The following is a 12,678-nucleotide window of genomic DNA, read 5'->3' on the forward strand; positions in this document are numbered from 1 at the left end:
TTTTAACAATTTAAGGGACTATTGCATACTCAGTTATTGGAGAAGAGTTTTGTTATGTGGTAGGCTGGTGAGTGCATAATCAACATTTTGTTATGTGGTATCTGCTGATGTACTTGAAGATGAAAGCGGTGGATAATTTGAGTAGAACAGTACATGGTTTTAAAACAAAAAATAATGGAAATTTTCTATTTGTTGAAAGTTGAGGGTATTAATTCATTGAAAGCCTGGGACTGTTGTAATTCATCATACATGAAAACATTCAATTCATAAACATATTCTCACAGTGAACTCATAGTTCAAGAATCATCAAGACATTTTCATCTCATCTGGACACAATTTATGGAATCTACCATTATCTGACAGGGGTGTTTAACATTTGATATAGTCAAGTTGTAGCTCTCTTCTCTGGGAGAATAGACAAATGTTGGTTTATCCAGGTAAGATAGGCACGAAATACACTTATAGTATTTCTGGTCAGTATCACTGATCCACCGCTGTTTATATTCAAATAAATGTATTTTTGGCATTCAATATTCATTTATTCAACTTATCCATTTAACACCATCTCATTAACTTTCATTCATCTTTTTTATAGATCAATTATTTTTCTTATTATCTTTTCTTAAGCCATCATATATCTTTACCAACTTTTTTCATTTTCTATTTTGAGAAACTTCTTTCGTATCTTGTTTCATAACCGTCCTAGTAATCACACCTCATTTTTTTATTTAATTTCATTTTGATAAGTTCTTAATATCTTCGGCAAGTTGCCTGCTACCCGGCCAATCAGTTAGTGCCCTCGAGACAAGTGATCTGAATGATAGATTGCTCGCAGGAGATTCCAGGTAATTAGAAGATGGGAACGTGGGAATGTAGCAGACAATAAAATGATCCTTACCAGGTGAGAACGAAGTGTCAAGGTGTGTTATTCATTGAGTATCAGTAGTAACATTCTACAGTTGACATGCAAAACTCGGTGTTAAAGCCTCTATTTCTGTATCAGTGCTATATGCATGCAATGAATTCTGTGTATTTATAGGCACAGAAGAAATACTAAACCACTTGGTGATATACTGAAAATTTATATATATATATATAAACACAACAGGCACAGAATATTAATTCTAAACTGCCAAATGATAATTAATTTGAAACTATATGACATGCAGTATGCAAATTCACAATCTTCAAATGGAAAGATCTACTTAGATTGTTCTATTTCATCTCTCTGCATAAAATATTTGTACCATTGCACTTCATCTATTCATTATTGGAAGATGGGTCACATGACACATTACTCCATTGAACACATGTAATTTTGGTATATGACCGTTGAATGTTGTTATATGGCTATGGTATAGGTATGTAGACATGCAATAGTACATGAATATTAGGAGTAACATATGCTATCGTCAATGTATAATAGTCTTTTCCTGTAATGTATAGTAAACATACTATAGTAATACCATCATCTTTATTTTAACCAAATTAAATTCATATAGGTATATAAAACCATTTATTATCAACCATCTTTACAGAGAATACCCTTTTAGATTCTTAATTAAGGGCTCCTCTTTCTATCTTCCATACCATATAGAATATGTGTGGCTATTAGAACTGTAGCTATAATCTGCAACAACAATATTACATATACTAGATATAGACTCATCTATCAGTTGATAGACTTGAGTTACAATTAGTTGAAAAAGTCTTGTAATGTCCAAAATGAGGACAGTTTCTTTAAATGTACATAAAAAAGCAATACACCCTAGGGCATTGAACATTAAGAGTTGAATTCAGGGCACTTAAAATACACTATAGTATTATTTGCTTTATGTATTGAGGATCATTCATCATGGACATGTTGACAGTAATGTCATCTTACGTTTCAGTATTACTTCATCATCGTCTTACATAATACTCATATGTATGTCACAGTTGACGTCTATTCTTACAAAAGAAGAATAAAACACAAAGAGAATAGTAGTAGTAATAATAATAGGTATCATAGTCTTGCTCTAAATCTACTGAAATCAAAGCCACATAAAACTATAAAACCATATTCTGGTGATTAGTTCATATAAAAAACATTACAGAGAAACAATACAGTAACATGTTTTTGGGCAAGGCGACAGATAAAAAATAATTTTTTCCTTGACAGTAAAACCTCTCTTAAAGGGGACGCCCACAGGACCCAACAAAGTCTCCCTTTAATTGAAGTTTTTGCACTGAATAGTGGTAGGTCATAGTGTTAAAAAAAATACTGTATTTCTTCTAGTTCATTTCAAGAGAATGTGTCGTCTTAATAGGGGTGTCTCCTGAATAGGTGTTCATTGTAGACCTACATTGCCTCTAGTTCATTCAAGGGAAAGTTTCCTGTAATAGGGGTGTACTCTTAATAGGGGCGTCCCCTGAATAGGTGTTGGTTGTAGGCCCTACATATTTCCCCTAGTTCATTTCAAGGGAAAGTATCCTGTTAAGGAAGAGTTGGATTTTTTAATTCAATGGCAGAATGAAAAAACAAACAGGCCAAAACTGATGGATCATACAATAATACAAGCTATTTGATTCATCCACAATTTTCATTTAAAAAGTAAATATTTATGCTGGTGACTGTCATCTTATATTTTAATTTTAATCCATCAACATCTTACATAATACTTGATTAAAGTATGTCATAGTTGATTCTTACAAAAGAATATCACACAAAGAGAATCAAGACAGTTTACATCTACTAAAATCATCAACAAAAAATGTTTTAAGAAAATGTTTAAACAGCTATTGTACAAACTTTAAAATATTATTTCAAATTCAATAACATCAAATATGTCATTAATATGTAAACATTATAGTTGCCGTCAAGTCACTAATTATGATCAAGGCCGTACCAAATTGTACCGACTAGTTTATTTTATACTCCCTCGTGCAAAGGTATCCGTCTCAGGGGGCATTCATTAGTAAGGGTTTCCCTCTTACAATGCTGTGTGAATTGGGTATTAATCATAATTTTTACACAATTTACATTTATACTCTTCTCCTCCTTTCATTAAGTAATTATAAGTCATATTATATTTAGAGGGGTATGTCCCATATTTTCAATACGTAAAAGTTGCTCTAACTGGAAGCATTATAAGCCTATTGGAGATAACTCATGGTCAAAAAAATTCATCTAATGTGTATCTATATTTGAGAGAGAGAGAGAGAGAGGGAGTTTGTTCGGTTGTTCATTATACACATTGTTCATGGGGTATCAAAATGACCAGGATTGTATTGAGAGGGTTTATACAACATTTGAGCATAGGATCACAAATTGAGGTCAAAATCAGCTATGAGTTAATTACTTATAAATATTCATTATTTTTAATAAAATTATGTACAGTATATTTGTGGTGTTGGCAAGATTTGAAGGAGTGAATTGTGTCCCGCCATAGATTATATAGGGCATATATAATTCTACACAAACATTCTCAGAGCTGAGAATCAATTCAACTCTGTCTTTTGGACTGAGTGCTACCACAACGTATGGTCATGTTCCTGAGAGCGTGAGAGAAACTTGAAATGTGCGGGTCTTGCTAGGAATCATCACATATATGTCCTACTTATTAATGTTATAATATAACTATACTGATAACATTTATTATGGCAATAGTTTTTATTAGGTATTATATGTTTACAAGATGTTTTAATACTGTAGAACAGGCTAAAATTCATCTATTGATCAAATGTTCATAATAGGAAAATGCCAGTTTTAAAAAACATTCTGATTTATCAAGCCTATTAAGAATTTTACTGTCGAGATTAAAATGAACAAAAATATTACTAAATTGAGCAATAAAACATGGAATTCCATCGGATTAACATTTTCTTTAAGAAACAATCTCTCAAAATTCATCATTTATGAACAAAGAAAATGGCAATAAAAAAGACATATGGCACCGGTAATGTTCTTAATTTGAGGTCTCAAGGGAGAAACTGTAAGGATGATTTCATAAGCAAGCACCTACTAATAATGCATATCGTATTATGATTGGCTGCGATATAATCGGTAGTAATTATAATTTGTTTACCCCTATTCAAAAACTGCGTTTCACTTTACAGCTACGACTTATGGAATGCGTATAAAGCGGCCAATCTAAGTGGGCAAAAATTGCAATTTTTTTTAAATTATAAGCGAACTTTTATACTACAAAATAATGTTCCAGGCAATTTGTGAAATAAAGTGCTGAACATGATGTTAATGCCATCCTTTGTATTGTAATTTCCAAACTTTAAGAGGCCCACTTTGGATCATGGCGCCTATGGTCATAATAAAGCCAATGTCATCATTTGGTATTATGTCTTGGTTAGGGAACCAGGTAAAATGAAATAAAGTAGTAGGAAAAATTTATTCAATTTATTTTATTTTATTCAATCGAAACCAACAGCGATAATTACCGCCACTAACAGGTTTGATACAAACAAAGCCAGGACTGTTTAAAGCACCTTGATTGGTCCTAACATTGATCAAGGGCTTCTCTCGTCCAGTCCCCACCTTCACCAAAGGAAAGGCAGATACTAGATGCAGGGGCTGCCATAAGAGTCAGCAATGCTGATTTAAAATGCCTTACGGAACCCCAGCTCCATATAGCACCCGATATTCCCAGATGGTCTCCCATCCAAGCTCTACCAGGCCCAACGTCGCTTAACTTCGGTGATCTGACGAGAACCAGTGTTTCAACGTGGTCAAGCCGTATATAAGAATAGGAACTGCACCTTTAAAATGAAACTATAAAACGTCTATAAGACAGATAAGTATAAGATTCATGATTTATGGACTTATGATGCAAGGGGGAGGACATGTTAATTACTACCCTCATCTATGTTAATATATATTCAATCGTAATTATTACTGGGGGATATCGGTAGGGTTAGGGTCAACAAGCAGGTCATATCGAAGGGCAACGAGGAATTTGGGGGACGTTTTCAAAGGAATTGATGATGCGTTTAGGAATTTCATTGAATATAAAGTAGATGATTGGTCTTTGAGGAATATTTATTTTAAAAGTACAACTATACAATCTGAATTTTAATTATAGTAGAATACAAATCAAATTGACATTGACAGGATTTGTGATTAAAATAAAAATAAGTATCTATTTGATGCACTGTTCAACCGTATCATGTTGAGGATGAAAAGAGATACTTTCCAAGCTCTAGGGACCTAATGGTAGGGCATCCACATGTCAAAGATGTAAGAGATTCTATTCAAGCTAAAGGGATTTAATGGTAGGGCATCCACATATTAAATGTGAAAGAGATGCTATCCAAGTTATAGGAATTTATTGGTAGCTCATCCACATGTCCAATATGAAAGAGATGCTATCCAGGGAGTACAACTCCCTGATGCTATCCAAGTTATAGGAATTTAATGGCAGGGCATCCACATGTCCAATATGAAAGAGATGCTATCCAGGGAGTACAACTCCCTGATGCTATCCAAGTTATAGGAATTTAATGGTAGGGCATCCACACGTCCAATATGAAAGAGATGCTATCCAGGGAGTACAACTCCCTGATGCTATCCAAGTTATAGGAATTTAATGGTAGGGCATCCACATGTCCAATATGAAAGAGATGCTATCCAGGGAGTACAACTCCCTGATGCTATCCAAGTTATAGGAATTTAATGGTAGGGCATCCACATGTCCAATATGAAAGAGATGCTATCCAGGGAGTACAACTCCCTGATGCTATCCAAGTTATAGGAATTTAATGGCAGGGCATCCACACGTCCAATATGAAAGAGATGCTATCCAGGGAGTACAACTCCCTGATGCTATCCAAGTTATAGGAATTTAATGGCAGGGCATCCACATGTCCAATATGAAAGAGATGCTATCCAGGGAGTACAACTCCCTGATGCTATCCAAGTTATAGGAATTTAATGGCAGGGCATCCACACGTCCAATATGAAAGAGATGCTATCCAGGGAGTACAACTCCCTGATGCTATCCAAGTTATAGGAATTTAATGGTAGGGCATCCACATGTCCAATATGAAAGAGATGCTATCCAAGCTATATATCAAAGAGATTTTTCATCATTATTTGTAAGATCGCTAGACTCTTTATTTTTTTTATAAATATATAATATACAGTATATTAGTAATAGTTCCACCAGCTAATTGAACTTTATAATTAATATACAAATTTTTCTCACTACAGTAACCAGATATAGTAGTATTATCTGATTGATGATTATTCAAGAGGGGAGGGGGGACATTTTATCGTTGATTTTTTGTATAATCAAATAAATCCACTAGATATGAACAAATACAACACAAATAAGTAAAAATTGCTTGTTAAATTGTAGATCATGTCAATGAATTCTACTACAACAGAGATTTGTATTTGAATACGGTACATACTGTACATACATATAGGTCCCTAGTACTGCTTTAACAACTGATAATACATTTTAATCTTTTCATAATAATATGCTTCATTTTTTACAATTTTCATATCTTTCAAAGTTTTTTAAATTATATATAATTTTGTCACTTTGTATTGCTGTTGCCCATAAATCAATATTAAAAATATGATTTGATTTGATTTGATCTTATTCAGATTTCAATATAAAATTACAAGACAAAGATGAAAAATACAAAATGAAATAAGCATGGAAATGCACAGAACACAAGGAACCAAGGATAGCCCATAAAGTCGAAAAAAAACCCAACTTATTTCCAATGAGGTCCTATAAACTAGAGCGACAAAAACAAAAACGGTAAATAAATAAATAAATATGGTTTGTTTATTAGTTATCTATATATAAATTTACGTAAGGGCAAAATTCGGTAAATCGCGCCTTACTTCTATAATTTTTACTCGATGGTATATAAAGTTGGTTCGTACTTTCGGTACTGATTTTAACCACCTGATGTAACCCTGTTTACTAATTAAATTAAGTTAGATAATTAGTTATTGACGGTTAAAACGAATTTAGGTTCTAAGATTTGCCCCAAATAGGGGTGTTTTCCGATCGTGGTATACACTGTCTAATGGATGTCCGTCTTGAAAAATACCCGCCACAAAAATGCGAGGAGGCTTCGCATTTTCCTATCTCCTCCTACGATAATTGTTTTTAATGGCTGAAAACCGGTTGAACAGCTAGAGTACACCATCATAATGTTGAAGACAGGCCGATTTTCTTTAAAAAATACTATTTTGATAGATTTAATATACGATTATACAAATCTATTGATTTGCGATGAATGGAACATCCCAATCTCTCAGTCTGCCAGAATTTGGTTTAACACAAGTACTGTAGGTAAATTTATGAGCCCTTGGTTTAACACATACGGTAGGTAAATATATGGGCCCTTTGAGAATAAACTTGCGAGATTGTGGATAGGCTCTACTGTTAGATATATAAACACATTATTATATACAAATAAACTTTATACTGACAGTTCTTTCTCAACGTTTGTATTAATTAATAATTACCAAATATAAACGTCGTAGTGGTGTATCGTGACATGGTACTTTAATATTTCAATCGATTATGACAGTGACAGTTTTAACTAAACTAAATAAAGAATGTTCTCTAATATAATTAGGAATCTCTTGCCATACACGGGGAAAATTAGTGTACAATGAATATTTAAAAGAAATAAATAAATAAATAAAATAAAAAAAGTATTAAATCGCAAATGTTTTACTGTATTTAGAGGTATATTATTTATAGGCCTATAAAACATGAAAAAAATATTTCGTTACTGAGTGGATAAAGAATATATTTAAAAATTGTTCCTCTTTGTACCTATCCGCTTTCCCATCCCTCAACCCTAATGTTACATACAAAGCACAAATTGGGTTTCTTTAAATGAGTCCAAATCAAAAACTTGGACTCATTTTGTGATAAGTTTCTCCTTCGGAAGTAATTCCCAGGGTGCTAATTTTAGTTGACTACATAAATCATCGTGTCTATTTATTTGTTTCTGTAAACGACAATGTATAGGCCTATAGTCCTGCGGTACGTACATTTGAAATCGCCAGTTTTGTTACGCTGAAATTACTGTGTATTCGAGAACCATCTGTGGGAACGACCTAGATGGTACGCGAGCGAAGCGAGCGTACCATCTAGTTAGTTTAATTTTCTTTATTATTCATTTAAATTCAAGGTTTATTCAAGTAAAAATCATACTTGCAACAGAAGGCTGCATTCAAAACAATATTTACAAATATAATATAAAATGTGTTAAACATTAAACATAATTTTTTTGATAATATGTATTTTACCCCTGTTATTTAAAATACAGGATCGTAAAGATTATGTTTCCATCCACCATAAAGTATCATATGGTGATAAAATACAGAAGAATATATTACCATCTGTCAAATGTAGGCCATCAGTTAACAAATACAGTAAAACAAGAAAAAGCTTATTGCACAATCAAATTAAAGTCTCATCTTATATTTTAATTGTATGAGTGTAATAAATTGTGTAACTATATACATTGTAGATAGATCTAGGGAAAAGTGACTCACTGATAGATCCAAGTGGGAGAACTATATTTAGGGTTAAAGCAATGAAATACTGTATAATTATATAGAACAAAAGCAGAGATAACAAGCACGAATGTGCAATACTCGGGGTACAGCAAATGAAGCTGTAATGACGTCATAAGACCGGATGTAACGTCACATACACATCAATAACCTCGCTACCAAATACGGCTATACGGTACCATTTTCGAGACGTCATATGGCGGAAATTTAAAAATCCGGCTCTATAGCTTTGAGGGCATGTCCCTGTAGTATATTCATGTCAAATCCCAGCTCAATACTACAACGAATGAGGGAGGAGTAGTACTTTATAAACCGCACTTTATACTCAATAATGTCCAGATGGAGGAGGAGGAGGAGAAAATGAGTAAGTCTAAGACTCGGGTACCCCGAGTAAAAAGTAGTGAAAGAGGATAACATAATAATAATAATGGTAGTCTTATACATCTGATTCACATTCTGATAAGATAACATTACTGATCCAGGTACTGCCAAAAATGTAAAGGAGTTTACTTGTGCTGTATGTGAGCAAGAATGGGTGCATCAATAACAATTAAAATTCTTAAATGGCTTAAACATGCATTAGTTAACAATTTTGGCTATTTTAAAAATTATGAATGCGTCTATGCGCATATTATTATGCATTTACACAATTTGTTTATTCTTGTATAATATATGACCTGAAGTTTATAATTTCTAAATATTGTGTATTTATGGTGCTGTGAATATAACTAAAAGCGTTAATTTACAAAATTGGGTATAGATAAAGATTTCCAGTCAGAATCCATTCAGTAGTTTTGACATAAAACAAACAGAAAGACAAATAAATAAATAACCTTCTTGGCAGAGGTAATTTTTGTGTATGTGTGTTCTCTGTTACTTTCACAATAGTGTTAACATATATATATTGCTCATTGTTAGTTCACAGGAAAGTGTCTCCTGAAGAGGGTGTCCTCTAAATAGGTTTGTCTCAAAAGAGGATTTAAAGGATTCATCAATCTGTAAATGTATTGGATGACTGCGGTGTGACTCATTATTAATATTAAAGAATAGAAAACAATAAAACACATATTCCAAAGAAAGAACAAAAGAGTTATTTTTATCTTCTTAGACTGATTCCCGAAGGACCGTGATGGCGCAAACAAGACTGCTCTAATGTACGGCTATGTTTCTTGTAGTTAAATTCCAATAAGATCATAATTACAAGAAAATGCTCATAATCAGCAAGCCTGAAGAGTGTCTGAAGTGTTAATCTACTGGTCAGTTCGGTTCGTTTTTGTCTGTTCCGTCGAATGATAGATTGTGACGTGATCAGAATAAGTTACTCTAACTTCAAAGGAAAAAATTCTATAAAACATGAAGTACTGATACAGTTCATCTCTTTTAATGACGATGTTTGATCAAGCATCATACTAATGGGATTTAACTATATATATGAAAAACTAAGTGAACAATATCTTGTTGTCTTTTATAAAAATAATTATGATTTACATCTACTTCATAAAGTTTCACAGTTGGCGTTGGCCTACTTTTGTATTAAGCTTGTGTGGATTACACTGCTAGTATAACTGCTATAACTGTAGTGGTGTAAAAGTTTGAATTCATTTCTGGAAAACAATTTCTTGTTTATCATCATGATTCAAATGCAGTAGAACCTCTATTAAGGGGACACCAAATTGTTAAAATATAATGTATAATGTACCTCATTCAAGAAAGCGTCCTTAGAAAACTTAAAGCTCAGATACAGGCATGAATTTTAAATATAATATTTGGTTAATTGTACATAAATCAAATATTTGTAACAGAAATCAAGACGAAAAAAAATTAATTTCCCTTAATATGGTCAAATACCAAATTTGGCAAAATTCTTCCATAAAAACCAGCAAGACTTTTTTTCAGTAGTTAGGTAGTTAACCTAATGTAATAACATTTCTGGTGACTCCCTAGACGGTGAAAAAAGATGGTGGATATACGGTGGATAATTTTTGCTATATAGCATGAAAATAAAAATCTGAAGTTAAATAAAAATATCAGAAATGTAATATTCAAGTTATATTACCTATATTTAGTCATCTGATAACATTTTTTATCACACCGTTTATTTTTCATAGCTTTTAAAAATGCCTCTCTATTTACAAAATTTGTGTACAAAAGAATAGAGATTTTACTGTGTAATTTGAACTATCCCCCCCCCCCCACCCCCACTGATAAGAAAGTGCTTATTTTCAACAAGCTCATGTAACACAAATAAAATCTCAAAAATTATGAAACATTGAGGAAACTATAGATCGATAATTATTGGAATGTATGATCAATAGAAATTTTTTGCCCGCACCTGGCCTTTAAGATTTATGAAATATAGGTATCATAATGAGGCCAAAAATGCTTTCTAATTGCTGTTAAGTTTTTACTACGGTAATTACAATCAAATTAATAGGGCTATAGTTATGCATCCATTTTACCTATAGGAAATGGTCTATAGTGTTATTGCTCTGGTTTTGGTCACTAATTAGAGCTATCGTGTGTTGATTTATGCTACTCTACAACAAGAAAATTGTTTCTAGTGCTATAATATTGCTTGGTCTTTAATTAGAGTCACATTAGAGCTATGCATTTATTTTAACTACATGAAAATGGTCTATAGTGTTATATTGATCTAAAGTTTTGGTCACTAATTAGAATCACTTTAATTAACACTTTGACTGCCAGAGGTTTTTCCAGTTAGAAACTGCCACCGCCAGCGTTTTTAGCCCAATTCGATGTTTTTATTAAAGTTGATTGAAACCATGTATGTGATCTGATTTATATGTAATTTAGACTAAAATAATCATAAAGATTTTAGCTTTACAATGGTACCAAGAACGATTTTTAAATCGCAATATGTAAATTGTAATAGTAAAATGAATGCCTATAAAAACAAGTTATCACTATCGAAAAATGTATTACATTTTATAAATCATAAATCTTACATCAATGTTTCGCCAAAATCCACATAGTAAAGACACCAGGCCTAGTTAACCAGGCCTAAAGTTGGTCCGGAACCGTTTTACGACTAGGGCTAGGCTAGCCTAGGCCTAGTACTACTAGCCTAGGCCTAGGAGATAGTAAACTAATGATAATAACCATACCATTTCAAAACAAGTTTGTTGCGTGAAACTCGTTCACTTTCAGTAAAACACCAAAATAATTAGGGTATACATACAATAATAAAAGTAAAGACTTCATATTGAAAATGACTCGATTATTTTTTATTCAGATAACAAACAAACATGTCAATCCACAAAAACCTTTGTAATGCTTCGGCGGCATAGCTAGCGCGCGACTGATACACAATGCGCCAAGCCATCGCTCTACGTGCTACTGTGATGCGCGGTGTTTGTTATTTCGACAGGTACCATTTTGACAGTCGTTCGTAACCAGATTAGTTACTTTCAAATTGTAAAATATTGATGGTCCAGACCGAATATAGTGTTCATATTTATAGTATATACCAATAATTAACCTATCTACCGGATTTCGTAAAAAAACGCGAAAAACGAAGATCTTCGTTTTTGGCAGTCAAGCGTTGTGTTTCCAAAAACGAAGATCTTCGTGTTTGGCAGTCAAAGTGTTAAGACTTCGTTTGAGATACAGTAAAATGGTCTATAGTGTTATATTGGTCTAAAGTTTTGGTCACTAATTAGAATCACTTTAATTAAGACTTCGTTTGAGATACAGTAAAATGGTCTCATAGTGTTATATTGGTCTTAAGTTTTGGTCAACAATTAGAATTATTTTAAGAACATATTTTTGTCACTAATGCAGATATATTTAATTGGTAATAAATATATCAGTTTTTGTTATCGTTCTATAAGTTTTAACATGTTTTATTTACAAGTAGCAATTCTATTTTACAGCTTTTATGTCATATCTTTAATACAAAAAGCATGTCCATATGTCTTTGTATAGTGTACTAACACCAAACACCATTTATGGCTTACTATATGTATCTTCAATATTACCATCAAGTGCAAACATATCTCTGTTGATCTCATAATAAGAATCTCAAAATACCGCTTTTGAAATCGACACGACTAAGTTACACCTGAACGGTGATTATATTGGATGCCGCCAAAAGATTTTACATTTACTTC

At 32.7% G+C, this 12,678-nt stretch overlaps 1 long non-coding RNA gene and 1 pseudogene across 1 annotated transcript in view; both read right to left on the reverse strand.

The window, feature by feature from the left end:
- LOC140061943 (uncharacterized) overlaps nt 1-12,678 on the reverse strand; it is a 35,852-nt gene that overhangs the window by 3,769 nt on the left and 19,405 nt on the right. The gene's annotated exons all lie outside the window — the stretch shown is intronic.
- LOC140063281 (5S ribosomal RNA) lies at nt 4,619-4,735 on the reverse strand (annotated as a pseudogene).

The sequence above is a fragment of the Antedon mediterranea genome, chromosome 11 (genome assembly GCF_964355755.1).
Source record: "Antedon mediterranea chromosome 11, ecAntMedi1.1, whole genome shotgun sequence".
NCBI classification, from domain to species: Eukaryota; Metazoa; Echinodermata; class Crinoidea; order Comatulida; family Antedonidae; genus Antedon; species Antedon mediterranea.